Source organism: Triturus cristatus, chromosome 6 (assembly GCF_964204655.1).
Source record: "Triturus cristatus chromosome 6, aTriCri1.1, whole genome shotgun sequence".
Lineage (NCBI taxonomy): Eukaryota > Metazoa > Chordata > Amphibia > Caudata > Salamandridae > Triturus > Triturus cristatus.
Genome location: NC_140589.1, coordinates 1,864,545,884 through 1,864,565,133, shown reverse-complemented (window position 1 = coordinate 1,864,565,133; position 19,250 = coordinate 1,864,545,884).

Here is a 19,250-nt window from a genome sequence, read left to right as displayed (position 1 = left end):
TATTCCGTATCTGGTTCTTCCTTATAGCTCCCAAGGGTCAGCTCGAGCATTCCAAACTATGTTCCGTAGTGCACTAGATTCCTACCCCAGTCGAGAGCCACGCTCTGCAAACTTCGGTCCTGGTCCGTACCACAAGCCTTTGGCGATAGCGATTGCGGATTTAGATAGAGATGTTTTTGATGCATCGCTTATTCCAGATGAAGAGGTGCAAGCCTATAAGGACCTATGTGAGGCTGAGTATAGTACGTCAGTGGGTGATAGACAGCTTAAGAGCTCGTCTCCAATATGGATCGTACCCCACCTCGGTAATTTCTGCTTGAAAGGTTTGGGTCGAAATCCGAGAGCACAACTTGGGAACAGTGCTTGTACTGATACGTATGTTCTACCGATGCTCTCTTCCCCAGTTTTTCTGACTGCCAAGGGTACCTATTTTGTATGTTATGAACGTGCATATACATGGTTGCCCCGTGACTTCTCGGGTACCTGTTATATTGCGAATCTTTTGCCACCGACTTTTACAGTTGCCTCAGACTATCACAAGACTAGAATTGTGAGAGGCGTTATTAGCGAAGAGAATACTGCCGGTCAAGAAGCAGGAGACTTCTTTAAGGGTTTCTTGCCGTTTTGGGGACCTATGGTTAATAGTAGGAACCTAAGACAGTTGACCCGTGTGGTAGAGTCGACTGCTAACATAACTGCGAGTGCTCTTGGTAATTTAACAGCAGAACTTCAGGCGGATAGACTTATGACGTTGCAGAACCGTATGGTTCTAGACGTTGTTCTTGCAGATAGAGGTGGTGTGTGCAAAGTTATCCATTCGAGCTGTTGCATTTTCATTCCTGACAACGCTCCAACTGTTTACCAAGCCATCTCGAAGTTGCATAAGATTTCTGAGTCCATACACGTGGACGAAGGTAATTGGACACTTCTAGGATGGTTTTGGGGCCTGATATCCACTTGGGGCTGGAAGATTCTGATGAACGTAGGGGTTGTTGTGACGTTTCTGTTCACGTGTTGTCTTTGTGTGCAGTGTGGTCCTGCCTTATGTAGTCTCTGTGCTACAACGTGTATAAGACGGCCATCTGTTACCAAGGAGACATTGATGAATAGAATGATGTTCCAGCAACAGCTGAACGATCTGATGAATATCGAAATCGATTCTGATCTCGACTAGTGCTTGCCTACATGAGGGCAAAAGGAGCGTCTGAGGTTCCGTGTGAATCGGAACGACACTTTTTGGGTGTGTTCGAATATGGACGAGTTTGGTATCTACGAACCGCAAATGACGAGTTTAGTGGGTGTACGCGTTTTCGCTACGCTACTATGTACGGATCGTCTCATTTCTAGGTATGTCCATCCGAACCCTCGGGTTCCATTTTAGATGCGGCATCCATTTTGTTTCTTGCCCTCAAGTAGCCAGCGAACGGACCTTGTCCGCTCTGTGACCCTGGGATTCCCAAGCTTTCACGAAGGACACGTGTTTCTTTGAGGGTGTCTTTTATGATAGGGGAAATGGCACGGCAAAGGCAGATGGCCCCGCTCAAGGCTCATCTTGCCGTGCCAGTCTATTGTTTCAGTCATGCATGCATTAGGCACGAGGTCCTTGATCCTGCAATCAAGTTTCTGTTATTACTCTCTACACTCTTTTTCAATCTGTTGTGCATCCTTGTTCTTCCTTTGCATCTGTTTCTGTCCCTTCTCTTAATGTGTTTACAGTCAGAAAGGAATGTGCTTAATGTGGGGATAACGTGCTTTTACAGTTGGGAACCGGCAATGTTGTTGTAATTATGTTCCGGGCTTCTGAAACATGAATGCGACCCTTTTGAAGTTTATTGTGGGAACTGAGTCGTAACCTTTGTTTGCCATGTTGTGCTATGACCAAAATGTGTATAAAAGGAGCGATCCACTTTTGCAATTCGAAGCAATCTCTCAGAACCTACACAGTGTGTACTTCTTGCGATTTCTGTATCCCTGCAGTAAATAAACGCTGATCTTTGACGCCGCAGGAAGTGTCCCGTGTCTCTGTGTTTTGTACGCCGGAACAGGTAACCCACGAAGGTTTCAGGTGTTGTCCCCTGGCACCGCTGGGCCTTAGAATAGCCCAGTCCTTCAGTAGCCACTTGAAAACTCTGCAGAGCATGCAGAGCGTGTGGAAGCAGGCGGAGGAAATGGTGTTGACCTGACGTTTCATGGAGAGTTTGCAGTCCAGGATGATGACACACCACTCCACACTATGACACGCTACTCTACTGTACAATATTCCACTCTGTTTCACTCCACTCTATGCTACACTACTCTTTGCTATTCCACTGTACGTTACTCCACTCTGTGGCACTGTACAGTATTCCATTCTACACGCCTCCACTCTATGTCACTCCACTCCACTCAACTCTGGCAAGCTGGAAAGGTGACCGTCACTGGGCATCTAGCGCTTGCTGCGCGCACACGCTCATCTGTTGGCTGCTCTTATTCATTTTAAGCTTCCTTGTTGTTTATTTTGGTTCATTCTCATTTTCGTTATTCCTTGCTTTTATCGCGGGGTTTCCCTTCCCTGGCCCTTACCTGCACTGTAAAATCATCAAAACACGCACCGCTGTTTTGGCGGGCCCGGGCTCACGGGGCTCCCGCGCGCACTTTGGGCGCCATCTTGGAGCGGGTTGGGACGCTCCTGCAACATCCAGGTGAGCGCTCTAGTACTCCGCCTGTCACTCCTATATAACATCACTTCCGCAGCGCAGCGGTCACGCGCAGCGGTGATGCGCCTTCACTACGCCTTAGTCTCGCCAGAGTCCTGCCCGTCTGCGCCCGTCAGCGACTCGGAGGCGACGGAGCGGCGGGAGACTCTGGCCAGACCTGGCGCCCCGCTAGGATGATTTGTTACTCTTCATCCATTCTTCATGCTATGCGGACTTCCTCTCGCTCCTGTCGGACAACATTCCCGGGACGCTACAAGGGGAAACGATGTTGCCCGGGTTGTGGCTGGTCGCCTACTTGGGCTCCGGTGGCCGCCCGCCGACCAGATGAAGCTTGTGCTATCCATTCTTGCCTTTTGCTTAACACCAGATCATTAGGCAGCTATGCCTTGTACATCTATGATCTGTTGGTCAGGGAAAGCCCTTTATGCCTCCTACTGACCGAAACTTGGTTGGGTGAGGCGTCTAATCCGGACATCTTCGCGGCCATCCCTCCGGCCTATAACATCTTCCGGCAGGATAGGGTCAAGGGTAGGGGAGGGGGAGTAGCGGTGGTGGTGAAGAAGAGTGTCTCCTGCTCTCTTCTCCCCCTGAATCCTCTCTGTGGTTCTGAGGCTCTTGCTTTCTCGCTTAGATTGTCCCCGCACCAAGCACTGAAAGGGCTACTGGTATATAGGCCTCCAGGTCCTGTGGGTTCCCTTTTCGAGGACCTGCAGATGGCCATTTCCGAAATGGCCCTGTCCACACAGCACTGCTTGTTGGCGGGTGACTTTAATTTCCATCTGGATGTGGAGGACGACCCTTTGTCACGGGCTCCACCCATGAGAGGGGTCACACTTTGGACCAAGTGTTTTCTTCGACTTCTCTTGTCGACATCGATACTGTGCCAGTGCTATGGACTGATCACAGGTTGATTAAGTTCTCTATACCGGAGGCGGTGTTCCCACATAGCGACACCGCTATACAACCTAGTTCAGTCTCAAGGGCACTGCACAAAGTGACGCTGGCGCAGGCGCTGGAGGACCATCCGTGCTCCCTCACGGGCGATCTGGAGCGGGACACCGAGGCCCTGCAGATCTGGCTGGCAGAAAGGCTGAATGATCTCGCCCCTGCAGTTGCCCCTCGGTCCACGGCCAAACGACTATCTGCGCCGTGGTTTACAGAGGTGCTTCGCCTGTCCCTCTGCCAGTGTAAGGTTGCGGAGAGGGCCTGGCGCTTCCAATATGACGAGGAGGCTAAACTAGCCTATAGGGCGGCAGTGAAAGTGCACCATCGTGGCATCTTGTGTGCGAAGAAGGAATACTTGGCCAGGAGGATAGAGGCGTCTATGAACTCCTGTAAGGAGATCTTCACTGTGGTGAGGGAGTTCACGACCCTGAGATCCAACGCGCCCCTTCCAGCGTCATCTGACACATGGGTCTGTGATTTTGCTAGCTTCTTCACTGAGAAGATCAAGGCCATCCAGGCCTCTTTTTCGGAGAGGTCTGGTGAGGGGGGGTGCAGCATTGGGGTGGGATCTGTTTCATCGTCCATGCCAGCTGTTGTGCTGGAGGAGTTCCCCGCTATCTCCAAAGAAGCTTCCCTGATGCTGCTAACCAATCTTAAATCTGGTTCGCCATTGGACCCCTGCCCGGCCAAATTTTTGGCCAGGGTGGCATCGGTGGTGAACCCATTGGTTAATCCTCTCCTTAATGCCTCCTTGAGGGAGGGAAGGGTCCCATGCACCTGGAAGAGGGCGATGGTGATCCCCCTCCTGAAGAAGCCTGGACTAGACGCCGAGGTGTTGGCCAACTATAGGCCAATCTCCCTTCTCCCGGCCCTAGCTAAGATGACGGAGAAGCATGTCCATGGCATCTTGTCTGGTTTCTCAGAAACCAACCATCTCCTGCATCCATCACAATCCGGGTTCCGTCCCAATTTAAGTACTGAGACGGCGCTGCTGGAGGTCTTGGAGGTCATCCGGGAGACGCTGGATGTAGGCGGCAAGGCCATGCTTATCATGCTAGACCTGTCGGCGGCCTTTGACACCGTCCCCCATGAGGCGCTTCTCGCCAGGCTTTATGACATCGGTCTTAGGGGGACGGTGTTCAAATGGTTTACATCTTTTCTCGAGGGCCGCCGCCAAACAGTCTGGGTTTCCCAAAGCACCGCAGAGATGCCGCCATTGGGAGTCGGAGATCCACAGGGATCTGTGTTGAGCCCGACTCTTTTTAATATCTTTATGGCCCCTCTGGCGGCATTGGTAGAGGCTTTTGGGGCCCAGATTGTATCCTACGCAGATGACACTCAACTGCTCTTCACATGCGGGAAATATCAGGCATTCGATGGAGAGTGTATTCGGGGCTGTCTGGGGATGGTCTTTGACTGGTTCCAGCGGAACAGCCTTAAGGCCAACTCCAGCAAGTCAGAGATCCTGTTCTTCGGATGCACCGCCGACCCTGAATGGCAGGTCTGGTGGCCTATGGATATGTGTCCCCCTGCTCAGTCTTCTCTGGTCGCCAAAAACCTGGGAGTTAAGCTGGACAACAAGCTTACGTTAAGATCACATATCCTTGGTTTGGTCGGCACCTGTTTTGGCATTTTGAAGATGCTCCGCAAATTTCTACCATTGCTCTCTGAGGAGCACAGGCGGATCACTGTTCAGGCTCTAACAGGCTCTAGACTGGACTACGCCAATGCCCTCTTTCAGGGGCTCCCGGACTACTTGGTCCAGCGCCTGCAGGTGGCGCAGAACGCTGCGGCTCGCGCTATTTTTGGACTCCATAGGCGAGCGGGAGCTTCGGGGCTGGTGCAGGCGCTGCATTGGTTGCCTATCCGGAAACGGATCATGTTTAAAACCTTGACCCTGATGCATAAAGCTCTGTTTGGCACAGGGGCAAAGTACTTGCAGCGGATGTTGACTTTTTATCGCCCAGCCCGCTCTCTACGATCAGAAGCTCTATACCTGGCCTTGGTGCCACGTGTAAGGAAAGCCCGTACTGCGGGGCGTTCTTTTAGTTTGAAAGCCCCCCAGCTTTGGAACTCGCTGCCTCTGGTTCTACGGAGCACATCTAATTTGCTTCTGTTTAGGAAGAGCCTTAAGACCTGGCTTTTCAATCTTTAGGTTTTTTCTTCTGACTTTTTCCGTTTTGTTCACATGTTGTTATGTTATTCTCGCTGAGCTGCAAGTGAAAAGCGCCAGGACACTCTGGTTCTACGGAGCACGTCTAATTTGCTTCTGTTTAGGAAGAGCCTTAAGACCTGGCTTTTCAATCTTTAGGTTTTTTCTTCTGACTTTTTCCGTTTTGTTTCCATGTTGTTATGTTATTCTCGCTGAGCTGCAAGTGAAAAGCGCCGGGACACTCTGTCGGAGTAGCCGTGCGCTATAGAAATTCTATATAACATAACATAACATAACTCTTCGCTATTCCACTCTATGGAAATCCACTCCACTCTATGCCATTCAACCCTAACCTATTCCACTCTATGTCAATAAACTCTATGCCACTCCACTCTACAACATTCCACTCTACGCCACTCCACTCTAGTGTACGACACACAACTCCACTTTATGCCACTCCACTCCTCGCCAATCACTCTCTATACCATTACAGTCTATGCCACTCTAGTCTAGGCTGATCCATTGTACTCCATTCTACTGTACCCCGCTCCATTACCCCATTCTACACCACTCCACTCTATGCTACTCTCTGCAACTCAAATCTTTGACACTGTACCACTGCACTCTACTACTCTGTACAACATTTCACTCTACGTCACTCCACAACACCCTAATGCACTCAGTGGCACTCCACTCTATTCCACGCTATGAACGTTTCACTCCATTGTACAAGTTTACAGACAGTTTTCTTGACTCTGCACTACATCACTCCACTCTATTGCACTCCATGCCAAACTACTCTACGACATGTCACTCCGTTCTGTGACACTTTACTCCACTGTATGCTACTCCACTACACCCTACGGCATTCAGCTCTACTCCACTCTATGACACTACATTGTTCAATACTCTCCTCCACTGTACTGTACAACACTTCACTTAACGGCACTCCACTCAACGACACTAGACACTACGATTTGAAAGATTTTGTTTTTTAATGTTACAATTATACATTAAATTTAGGAATGTAGTCATCACCTTCAAATTAATATAGCTCATGCACCTACATGCAAGGTGTAGTGAAATCAGTAGCCATTGATTAACTATACCTTGTGCCTTCTCCATGCACTGCTTATAACCTTTCATATTACATTATTTATAGGATCTGAAATCATAGCATTCATAACAACACATATGACATCTCAAATCACATAATTTTTTAGAACGCTGTGCATGGTACAGTGACAAGTCACAGCCACATATCCTACTTTTTAAGTACCATTAACCCTGCCCTATGAGCTTTTAGGGGCTACCTTAAGGGTGACTTACACAGTAAACAGACATAATATCGAATAAAAAATATCGACAGGACAGAATATCGAGTTTTTAATATAGAATGGACAGAAGATCGAATTGCCAAAATATAGTGGTGAAGAATATCGAAAATTAGGTAAGAAATAAAATATCGATTTAAATAATAGTAAGTAATATCGACAGTCATATTATAGTTGTTAAAAATATCGAATTTTTTTATAGTGTTTTAAGTGTTAGTATATGTGTTAAAAGTATGTATAAATTTTGGAATGTATGTTTGAATATATTTAAAGTAATGAATTTTTTTTTTTTTTTTTGTCCTCATGTCACCGTAAGCGTCTGCAAACAACAAAAAGCCCATTTCGACCTAAAACACCATCGGGCTTCTGTCTACTGCATTAGCTTAGACCAGACCAGGCTATACATAGCTTGGTGTACTGGTGTAATCATTGGACCAGGAAGGAACTTTAAACCAACCTCATTTCAATACTCCAAGATAAAAGAGGTGACCAGATATTTTGGTCATGATCGATCAGGCCTCTTTGGCCCAGACGGGCCATACTAAATGCAATTGCCAACCACTTCTCATACAACGGGGGCTTTGGATCTTTCCAGAATTTGCAAATCTCCCTTCGTGCGATTATGATGAGGCAAAGAAGTAAGCCCTTTTGTGTATTAGAGAACAAACTTGTTTCGCCGATGTCTACCCCAAAGAAAACTATTGCTGAATTTAATTTTAATTTACAACTGAAAATGGCCTCAAGAGAGTTTTCAACATTATGCCAGAACCCGCAAAGGAAGGGGCACTCAAAAAACATGTGTACATCGTCGGCTTCAACATACCCACATCTAGGGCACTTCGGGGAGGATCCAAGGGCAAATCTCGCTATCTTCTTGGGGGTATAGTAGAGCCTATTGATAACAAAGAAATGGTTTTTTTTGAGAGAGGCTGGCCTGACATACCTGTAGAGCGTTTGGAGAGATAAGGTATAGAAGTTAATAGGTGTTACGCCCAGTATAGAGGAGTTCCAGATAGAGTATGATGGAGGGATATCTACATCATCGGCGTCTAATAGGCTCTTATACCACAATCCGACTTCTTTTTTTATTAACTTTGTGTTTTGAAGGCGAAGTTCAATTTCCCAATTGCCTCAGATTGTTTCTTTCTCAGCTGTAAACCAGGAACATAATTGTATGTATTTAAATTGGGAAAGAGAACTGCCTATTTTAGATCTTAAGATCTCCCAAGGGAGAACACCATCTGGTGATAGAAGGTCGGACCGGATCACTATTCCTGCCTTTTTAATTGATAATGCTAGACTGTCTTGCAGGCATAATGGAAGGCCCGGAGAGTTCCATATATGGGCAAAGTCCGAATAATATCCAATCCCCCATCTTTCTCTAACTCTGTACCACAGTTTTAATGCCGTTTTTAGGCATTTTAGGCGGACCTTCTTAAAAAACCTAGGGGCCCCAAACTTATACAAGAATCCGACCCCGCCTCACTCAAGGTTGACCATTCCACTCAAAATCTTCCCCCAGTTGGTTTAACCTGGACTAATAAGCAAGGATCGAATATTTTTAAACTGAAAGGCGATGGAATACCAGAAGACATCTGTGAGAGCCAGGCCTCCCTTAAGGAGCTTTCGTCTCAGCTTCTTCCAGAAGAGCCTGGCTTTTTTATTAGCCCAGATAAAGCTTCCAATTTTTCCTTGTATCTTATCTAAAAGCTTTCTGGGGAAATCAAGAGGGATGGTACTGAACAGATAAGTCAATTTTGGCAAGATAACCATCTTAACAAGGTTTACCCGACCATATATAGTCAAAGGCAAATTCTGCCATCTAGAGAAAAGATGGTCAATTTCCTTGGCTACTTTACTCAAATTAATGGAAGGGATGTCGGCTAGATTTTTAGCTATGGTTATCCCCAAATACCTGAATTCCTTGCTGCACCTTCCAGTCCAGTTATCTACTCCCCAGGACATTACCTCAGTTTTAGAGGAGTTGACAAGATATCCAGAATACAGGCCAAACTCTTCTAGAATTGCTTCCACCCTAGGGAGAACCTCGGCAGGGTTATTGGTATAGACCAGCAGATCATCAGCATAGAGGGCTAATTTACAGCTGTAATCCGATACTTGAAAGGGGGTAATCTGATTGTTCAATCTCAGGGCCTGAGCAAGAGGCTCAATATAAATGTCAAAAAGCAGAGGTGAAATAGGACACCCCTGCCTAGTTCCTCTTGCAATATTGAAGCTAGAAGTCAACCTGCCATTCAGGAGTATAGCTGCAGAGGCACCCTCATAACATCTAATAAGGGTCTTGATGAAGATTGTGCCAAATCCCATTGCTCTTAAAGTTTCCCATAGGAAGGTCCAATTGACACGATCGAAAGCCTTGGCTGCATCATATGCTGCCACAGCCAAAGGCTCCGACTGCACCATTGCCAAATCGATGGTACCAATCAGCTGAAGTGTTTGTTCCTGGATGAATCTTCCTGGGATGAATCCCTTCTGGTCCGGGTGAATCAACAGCGGTATCAACTTGACCAATCTCCCTGCTAAAATACTCATAAATATCTTATAATCAGCATTAAGCAGGGAGATCGGCCTATACGAATCCGCTTTAATGGGATCCTTCCCCGGCTTTAGGATAAGGACAATCGTTGCCTCCTTCCATGATCTAGGAATCTTACCGTTGGAGCTATAAATGTAATTAAATAATTCGCACAATCTGGGAATTATCTCCTCCTGGAGGGCCTTGTAAATCTCCCCAGGAAGAGCATCTGTACCAGCAGCCTTATTATTTTTGATCTTTTTTATGTACAGTTTGATTTCCGCTTCGGATATTGGGGCATCCATAATATTTAAACCCTCCTCCATTAGGACTGGTAGTGCCTTATTTCGGAGCCAGTCTTGGATGTTCCCCAGGCTAGAAACTGTCTCCTCTTTATATAACTTAGAGAACATAGAGATAAGGCACCTCTGCATATCCTCGTGTTTACAGGAAGTTGCACCGGTTTCGTCTATGGCCAGACTATTAATGTTATTCTTAGACCGATCTGCCCTTAATTTCCATGCCAAAAGGGCACCGGCTTTTTCACCGTACTCAAAAATTTCCATATTGTGGACCAGCCACTGTGCTTTTATTTTATTGTCCAACTTCTTCCTGTACTCCAGGCGTAGGCGTTCGAGTTCACCAAGGTTCTGTGACAAGTTGCCAGAGGGGCAAGTCAATCTATCTCCTTCTAAATTAGAGATCTCTCTTTCCAGAGTCTGGAATTCCAGGGCCTCTTCTCTATTCTTGGCACATATCAAACTGTGTGCCTGTCCACGTAAATAAGCCTTATAAGCATCCCAAATATAATCTTGGGACGTAGAACCAATGTTGTTAATGAAATAGTCAGTTGTTGCAATTTTTAGGGCATCGATTATTTCAGAATTAAACAACATTACCCTTTTTAGTGTCCATCTAGGGGCTAGACTAGGCCTATTCCCTAAGTACGAAAAGGAAATTGGAGCATGGTCAGATAGGATACTTGGGAGGATAGCAATATCGCCCAGGTTTTCCAAGCTTGTTCTATCGATAAAGATACAGTCGATTCTGGAGGAATGATTATTTTTCGTACTAAAAAACGTGAATCCTTGCTCTGCACCTCTCATAGCCCTCCAAGCATCTACTAAACCTAGCGCATGAGTCATATTGATCATAGCTCAACGAGAACGTGGAGCAGCAACATATTGGCTATAGTTAGACCTGTCCTGAAGTGGATTAAGGAGGACATTAAAATTGCCTCCAATGATTACCGGGGTGGTACCCTCTATTAGTTTGGCCTGCATTCTGTATACATATGCTGGATCGTCCGTATTGGGGCCATAGTAGGATACAATGGTTAAATCTCCTCCCCCGATAATCAGCTGCACTATTATCCATCTTCCTGACTGATCGGTTGAGACAGATCTAATAATAGCTCCAATACCTGATCTAATCAATATTGCTACCCCTTTGCTGTGAGATGTCTGCTCTGAAGTGCGATAATGCTCGCCCCACCCATATTTCCCAAAAATGATCTTGCACTCAGGACTAGTTAGATGAGTTTCTTGTAAAAGGAAAATGTGGGCTGTAGATCGCTCGAGAAATTTCATTACTAGTCTTTGTCTACGTGGACATCGAAGCCCATTGATGTTCCACGAGAGAAATCTAGTTTTGGAGGTCATTAAATGTTATAATCTCTTTCACCTGCCCCGGGCTTAATCTTGTACACTAGGGATACCCTACATAGAAAGACGCTATTGTGGACGAGAACTATTTTGCTATTTTTCCCCCCAAACTCCCACCTGTGCTCCCCACCTACCCCGTCTTACCAACCCACTCCTCCGAAGTGACCTCAACAAACCCACTCCATCCTGGGGGAACCCTCCCTTAATCTCTGGGGATAACCCTATGGACGAGTTCCCATGGACGTGATTATAACAAAACTTGGCTATAACGAAGGGCTCAGTTCGACCTATTTTTTATTTTTTTATTTTCCTTATTCCTTATTCTCCTTCTTCTCCTCCAACAGATTCACTATTTTTCTTTTCCCATCCTACAATATCCTTAAAGTGATGCCAATAGTCCCCCTATTTCGAGGCGGGACCACTTCCACCTCCACTTCTACTTCCGCTTTCACCTTCGATCTTTATTTTATCTATCAATTCATCGACATCCTCAACTTGATGTAAATTATACATGTGATTATTCCACATGATCCGAAGGGTAGCGGGAAACTTCAGCTGGGCCTTAGCCCCCAGTGAATTCAGGATGGTCATTCTTTTACCTAGCTCCCATTGCTTTGTTGCCGTAGTATGGGAAATGTCTGATCGAACGGTAAAAGTAAATGGCCTAGTGGAGGAATTACTCTTGATCTGTCCAGCTTTCAAGGCTAAGGACAGGATTTTTTCCTTAGTAACATAAGAAAGGAAGTTCACCAAAATCTTCCTTGGCCGGAGTTTTCCTGGATTCTTCCTGTATGGATCACGGTGAGTCCTTTGTATGTCAGATTACAGGTCGATTTCCGGTAGGTCTTTTAAAATGGTCTCCCTTAAAAGGGAAATTACAAAGCTTTTGATATCGCTCCCCTCTATTTCTTCAGGAACATTTAAGATTCTAATATTATTTTTCCTTGTATGATTTTCCAATCGCTCCATATCGTCCTTAAGTTCCTTATTTTGCTTAACCAGCTTATCCATTAGAACTGAAGAGGAGTGTAAGGTGCTCTTGATCATTGGGACCTCCATTTCAAGGGCGTCTGTTCTTATTGAGACTTCTTCAATTGTTTATGCCAATAATGCACATGTAGCTTGAATATTAGCCTGATTGGATTCTGAGATGGTAAACCTTCTCCCAATGTCTTCTTTAAGGCTTAGCAGTATATCTGCCGGAGAGCCATGTAAAGTCGCATTCGTAGGGAGAGAGGGCATAGGGAACTCAGCTGACTGAGCCTCATATATGCGGAAGAAAGGGCGCCCGCTTTCTCCTTTACTAATGGAGCGCCAGTTGAGTTTTCATGATTATCTAATACAGAGAAGCGATTAGATAGCTCTACTGATGAATGTACAGTCGCCATATCTGCCCCCTCTGCTGCACTGGTAGCCAAGGAGATGGAGGCCTGGCAGTTCTCCTTTAACAGACCAAAATCAGGTGAGGCAATAGCGGCGGGGGTACAGTCCATGATGTGTTTTTTATTCTCGGATTCTAGAGTGGAGTTAGATAACACCTTGTAGTACGTTTTTAGAGATGGTGTAATTCTTAGTGAGGAGGAGAAGCCCCCTTTGCCTTTCTTTCTCCCCCTGCCTTTACCGGGCGGAGTACTCTCTGGGGTGACCCTTCCTTTATTCTGCTTAGAAGTATTTTTAACCTTGATAATTGGAGGAGGGACGGAAGGGGGGTCAGACAGGTCCAGCTTGAGGATAGGAGCTCTGTTGCGCAGGGTATATCGACTAGTAATAGGTTCCAGCTTTTGTATTGGGGCTATAGGGTGAGAGGCACTGTGGAGACCACTGCTTTGAGCTTTCTCCATAAAATTCTTATAAAAAGATATACATCAACTAGCTCAAGAGGGGTTTGCCCAGAAGCTCCCTCGATGTCAGCATAGGCTTCTGCAGATTTTACCCTGTGTGGGAGCACTCCTTCCCTCAGCTTATCGCCCGGAAAGGAAAATGCATCGGCAAAGGGATCAGACACCCCTGTAAAAAAAGACTCTGGTGTTTCGCCACCTTCCGCTGCGATAGGGACACCACCGTACCTCTCCAGCCTACTCCACCAGTCCACTCGCTCCAACTCCGCACCTATCTTCCTCTCCAGCGCAGTCCGGCGTACGCAGGCTTCACGCAACCCAACCCGGAACTGAATGCAGGGACACTGCCGCCTCCACGCCTTCACCGCGCCCACCAAACGGAGCGATGAAGGCTTCGGGACAACTTCAAGCTCACCCTCTCCGCACGCCATTATTATCGGGAACAAGAAAAAGAGAAATGCGGGACCAAGCAGAAGATGACCCCCACCAAGGTAAAACCCAGGTGATCACATTGAAAAAGTGCCGCTATAGCTGCTATAATCCCCCATTGGGCTAGCCATTACACACCATGGGAAACTCGACCGTGACCGTTAGCTTCCGGCCGCCATGTTCCCCCCTCAAGAGGTAAAAGTAATGAATTTTATGTTATTTAATTTTTGTGTAATTTAATTCCGTAGCGGGTTTTGGGTTTATAGGGGATTAGGGTGGGAAGTAATTTAAGTATAGTACATTAAATAATAATTTTTAGGAATTATTAATTATTTTTAATTTAATTTTGCGTTTTACTTTTGTAGCGGGTTGTGGGTTTATACGGGAATATGGTGGGAATTAATTTAATTGGCAATAATTAATTATTGAAATAATTTTTGTATATTGCTAATTAATTTATTCTTAATTAATTATTAATTGGTATTAATTTTATTTATTAATTTTTGGTATCGAAAATTAATTGGTTGTTAATTAATTATTAATAGGTAATTAATAAAAAAATTGGTATTTATAATAAATTAATTATTAAAAATTGTGTAATTGGTAATTAATTTTAATGCTTTTTTGGGGTATTAATAATTTATTTATTTTTAATAACATATTACATTATTATTTTCCCTACTATTGCACTCACTGGAGTGGGAATAGTAATTTTTACCCCTACGCTATCCAACACTTTCCCTACTATTGCACTAACTGGAGTGGGAATAATAATTTTTACCCCTACGGTATCCAACGCTTACCCTACAGTTGCACTCACTGGAGTGGGAATAGTACATTTTACCCTCCCGCTATCCAACGCTTTCCCTACTGTTGCACTCTCTGGAGTGGGAATAGTAATTTTTACCCCTACGCTATCCAACGCTTTCCCTACTGTTGCACTCTTTGGAGTGGGAATAGTAATTTTTACCCCTACGCCATCTGACGTTTTCCCTACTGTTGCACTCACTGGAGTGGGAATAGTAAATTTTGCCCTACCGCTATCCAACGCTTTCCCTACTGTTGCACTCTCTGGAGTGGGAATAGTATTTTTTACCCATACGCTATCCAACGCTTTCCTTACTGTTGCACTCTCTGGAGTGGGAATAGTAATTTTTACCCCTACGCTATCCAACGCTTTCTCTACTGTTGCACTCTCTGGAGTGGGAATAGTAATTTTTAGCCCTACTCTATCCAACGCTTTCCCTACTGTTGCACTCTTTGGAGTGGGAATAGTAATTTTAACCCCTACGCTATCCAACGCTTTCCCTACTGTTGCTCTCTCTGGAGTGTGAATATTAATTTTTACCCCTACTCTATCCAATGATTTCCCTACTGTTGCACTCTCTGGAGTGGGAATAGTAATTTTTACCCTCCCGCTATCCTACGCAAAAAATATTGCATATTTTTTATTAATATTACGTTAATATATATGTATTTTTTTTTTTACTTACATTAATTATTTAATAATTTTAAAGTTATTTAAGTATTTTTAAGTATGTTTCAGTTAATTATATGTTTTATTTCATTAATTTTATATTAATTTTAAGACATTTAAAAAATTCGATATTTCGACTAACTATAATTTTTACAACGATATTTTGGATTCTATATTTTTGTACTTACCTGTTTGGAGATAGGTCTTCGATATTTTGGAATTCTATATTTTTGGTTCGATATTTTGGCAATTCGATATTCTCCTTCTCGATATTTCGTCAGTGATCCGACTTATACATAATAAAAAAGGAAGATATAGACCTGGCAAAAGGTTGAAATGGCATTTTCAAAATGCACAAAGGCTGAAATGGCAGGCATGAAATATGTTTTAAGCGGCTACTTAAGTGGGCGGCACAATAATTTCTGGGTATTCAGTATACCTCTTTACTACGGTATTTTAAGTAAATTAAATAGGCCAATAAGTTGTAAGCCAATTTTCCATGTTTTAGGGAGTGAACATAAGCACTTTAGCACTGGTTTGCAGACGTAAGGTGCACAGAGTCCTAAAAGCCAACAAAAGTGGGTACCTTGTGTGGCTTTGAACAGTTTCACAAATATGGAGTAAAGCAATGCAGCGCAAATTGCTGCATCGCCTTACTCGGTAAGAGAGGCATTCCGTGGACGTTGTGGTGGATGTTCCCACGCAACTCCCACGGTTTTTTACGCACTCACAGATTTCCAAGGTATTGTAAACCTGGGAATCCTGAAGAGAGGTGTACAAGGAGAAGTATGTCTATTTCTCCTTGCGTTTTCCTATTTCTATGTGTGCTGCATTCTGCTGTAAATTGCTGAGCTGCCCGCCCCCACAATTCCTATAAATATTCCCCCAGATGTTTAAGGGTGTCTCCTTTGCAGTAGGACCTCGCTTGAGACACGGGGCTATAATTCAGGTTCAGTGCCTTTAACTATGGGTGTAGGGCAAAGGTAGTGGACAATACCACTATTTAAGAACTCCAGATGTGTTTATGATTGGTGTTTATATTATTAGCAATGAATTTAGCTCCACAAACTACCCAGTGCATCTCCCTTCTGTTGCCTTTTGACAGGAGCTGGTAATTACATTCTCCTGTATGCACGGTGCCATTGATTTCATAAATGATAGTTCTGCGCCATCTCCAGTTTGTCTTACCCCTTGTCCTTGAGCTAGAGGCTCATTAGATTGGGGGGAGGGGATCAGCCATCACTGGGTTTCAGGGTACTGGCGGCTGGACAGCAGGAGTAAAGCAACAATGCCGATTCCAGGAAAGGGGAGTCTTCCAATGAAATTCCCAGATATTTAAGCATTGGACAGTGATGCATACAGGTATGAATTCCAGGATAAGCTGTATTTCTGTGACCATAAACCCTGCAAATTAGCAGACTGCTGTGAAAAACCATGCAGTCAGTAGCTGCAAACGTATTGCACCCACCCCAAAAATTAATTTCAGTATAAGATGCGCAACAAAGCCCCCACAAGGAAGCCAGAGCTACTTTGTCTGCTACTGGGTCACCTTAATTGGCAGGTGGGGTGCTGTGCACTGCTGGGACCAGTGTGTAAGTGGTGTGGTGCACTAGCATTGTTCAGCTCACAACCTAGCTCAAGAGGTTAGGGCAGGGACTGACAGGCAACTAGCCAAATGAGCTAGACACTTTTACAACATATGTGGGGACAAACTCCTACTCATATAATATTCAACAGCCCAGCAACTCCTTATTTTCCCTGTATAACAGAGCCAGTACTGTCCAGGAAGCAAGTGAGATGACAGAGACCAAGCTATGGTGGGCTGAGGACAGAGACCAATGACAGCAGACCAGCTATCAAGTGTAGAATGGGAGGGGGGGTGGAGGGAGAGGGACATGGGGATGATGGGAGGGCAGGAGGGAGCATATGTAGAACAAGTGGAGCAATAGGACATAATGAGAGGGTGGATTGGCAGCAACATGTAGTACCTTCCACACTTACAAGTATAGTGCTTGATGCCAAACTACCAAAACTAAACTGGAACAAAAATACAGACTGTAACCTTCTCTAAAGGTGGAGAAGTGTGGCTCAGGGGTTAGAGGCGGCAGACCCGGAAGCTGAGATCAGTCCTGGACCAGGGTTCAATTCCCCGCCTCGGCGGGTCTTGGGCTAAAAATTCCACGGACTCGATAATTCTCGCCCCGGTGCCTCCTCGACTCACGGGTTCACACTCTGCGACTCTGGGCAATAGCTTGCTTAATCTCCACAACAGCCCCTCGTGGCGGGATGCCTGACTTTCACCTTGTGGATACCCTGCTATCTCACAGGGGAATACCAGGACGGGTTCCCTAAGCAAGCGCCGGGAAACCCACAGCGGGTAGCTGTGCGCTATATAAGCTCAACTACATTTACATTTACATTTACAAGGTCATGATAGTGACAGACATCCAATCCAAATAAGGACAAAAGTTGAAAGATAGATGAGAGCCTATGGCAGAAAGGGGTTGACCCAAAACCCACTCGCACTGTATTATGTGTTATTTTACTGCACAAATTTGCAACATGAGGTAACAAGAGCAGTCGATCCATTTCATGCAGAGCAAGGAGTATCTGGAGTGCCCTTCAGCTGATTGTTAGCACACTAGCAGTCAGGGAACATCAACAAGCTGGGTAATTCCTACTATTCCCAAGGCTCTTTTATTGTCGTTAAACATAATTTCTGATCTTCAACTCTGCTCAGTTGAGCCATGCCTCTGTCCAGGATCTTTTGAATTTAGAGCCATTAAGGTAAGCTCCTGTTACAGATCCTACCCACAGGCGTTGAGCTGTCCAAGCCTTTATCTCCACCCATTACCCTAAAAAGCTCAAGATGTGGATATTCTTGACTTCCTTGATTGTTTTATTGGCCATATGCCCTGTATTGATTTGAATGATGAGTGCTACTGTTTATTATTGATGTATGAGTCTTCTATATATCACTGGCTGGGCTCATTTATTTTTTATTTTGAAAGGTTATACCTGTAACTTTTACTGTGCAGAAACTTAGACGACTCAGGACCACGTTCACACTCTATAAACGTGGGAGGAGGTAATATGAATGAGTACTTGGTTTCAGTATTCCAAATTCAAAGTTTGTAACAATATTTGTGGTTTGGTACCATATGTAGCATCTGTCATATTGAAATAGTTTCTAGTTAACTGGTTTGCTGCATTTGTTGTGGGCGGTAACCCTTGTATTCGAGTGTATAACGACTTCCTTTATTTTTGGGAGGAGATACCGTGCTTGTCTTACCCTAACAAAAAAAAAGGAAAATCCAAATTTTTACTTCAGAATAGCTGAAACAAAAGCCTGAGAAATTTGATAAAAATCAAGCATATGAGAGGAGCATAAAATTAATTAATTGATCTGAGAAAATCACATAGAATCGATGTATTTGCAGTTGCAACTTCGAGAACAAATGATGAGCTTGGAAAATCGATGTATAAATGCCCTTCGAATTGAGCTAGAGATGTCAAAAATGCATCCATTGTAGTTTTATATCAAACAATAGTTCCAAAATATCAAATCCGCAGTGACAGGAGGCAGACTGTGGGGCCAGAGGCACATCCTATGCTGCTGCTCGCGGGCTTCAGTCGGGCCTGGCCATTTCTACTAATGCTCTTGATATGTGCCACAGAGACAGGTGTGATGCTGCCATCCAGGACATCCCTTCCCACTTTCCTTTAGAGGCTACCCAGCAGCATCTTCATCACTCCAAACTCCAGGTGCAAAAGGCATTTAATTGAGACCGCATTGCTAAATACTGTATTTTGAGTTGAGTTCATTGTGCAACATCATCTTTTTTTCTCTTGTCAAACCTGTGACTTTTCAGATAAACTGAAAGCAGGCAGGTGCCCATTGGCTGCTGCATATTGCCCCACGCGTGGCCCAGATACGTGCTGCGTGGACGATGACTGCCCGAAGAAGCAGAAGTGCTGCCTCATCATATGTGGAAAGAAGTGTTCGAATCCGTTGATAGGTAACTTCACCAGGGAGCAAGGGGTACCATTGTCAGCTTTGTTGATGGCGTTGTCAGGTGGAGCCTTTGGTACTGACATTATGAAAGTTGGGTACTTAATGTGATGTATGGTGATAGCGTCAGACTTACAACTAGCACCATGGAGAATGCCAAGATCACC